The following is an 888-nucleotide window of genomic DNA, read 5'->3' as shown; positions in this document are numbered from 1 at the left end:
CTCCCAGCACTTTGGGAGGCTGAGGCGGGTGAATCGTTTGAGGCCAGGAGTTCAAGAACAGCCTGGCCAACATGGTGAAACCCCCCTCTCGACTAGAAATACAAAAATTAGCTGGGCATGGTGGTGTAGCAGGGTGAGCCGCAGACAAGAACCCCTCAGACACTGGATTGTAGAAGGAAAGGGCTTTACTCAGCAGGGAGCATCAGCGGACTCACGTCTCCAAAAACTGAGCTCCCTTTTAAGTAATTCCTGTCCCTTTTAAGGGCTTACAACTCTAAGGGGGTCTGTGTGAGAGGGTCGTGACTGATTGAGCAAGCAGGGGGTACATGACTGGGGGCTGCATGCACTGGTAATCAGAACGGAAAAGAACAGGACAGGGATTTTCACGATGCTTTTCCATACAATGTCTGAAATCTATAGATGACACAAGCAGTTAGGTCAGGGCTTGATTTTTAACTACCAGGCCCAGGGCACGGTGCTGGGCTATCTGCCTGTGGATTCCATTTCTGCCTTTTAGTTTTTAACTTCTTTCTTTGGAGGTAGAAATTGGGCATAAGACAATATGAGGGGTGGTCTCCTCCCTTAGTGGCACATACCCGTAATCCCAGCTACTCAGGAAACTGAAGCAGGAGAATCGCTTGAACCCAGGAGGCGGAGGTTGCACTGAGCCAACATCGTGCCACCACTGCACTCCAGCCTAGGCGACAGAACCAGACTCTGTCTTAAAAAGAAAAAAGGCCAGGCGAGGTGGCTCACGCCTGTAATCCCAGCAATTTGGGAGACCGAGGTGGGTGGATCACGAGGTCAGCAGTTCGAGACCAGCCTGGCCAAGATAGTGAAACCCTGTCTCTACTAAAAATACAAAAACTAGCCGGGCGCGGTGGTGGG

General features: G+C 51.1%; 1 protein-coding gene across 1 annotated transcript in view; it reads right to left on the bottom strand.

Annotated features, from left to right (window-relative positions):
- Nucleotides 1-888, bottom strand: part of HMOX2 (heme oxygenase 2) — a 50,381-nt gene that overhangs the window by 48,576 nt on the left and 917 nt on the right. The gene's annotated exons all lie outside the window — the stretch shown is intronic.

Source organism: Colobus angolensis, unplaced genomic scaffold (genome assembly GCF_000951035.1).
Source record: "Colobus angolensis palliatus isolate OR3802 unplaced genomic scaffold, Cang.pa_1.0 Scaffold55, whole genome shotgun sequence".
NCBI lineage: Eukaryota > Metazoa > Chordata > Mammalia > Primates > Cercopithecidae > Colobus > Colobus angolensis.
Note: the sequence above shows the minus strand (reverse complement) of the source record. Positions and strands in the feature narration are given on the sequence as shown.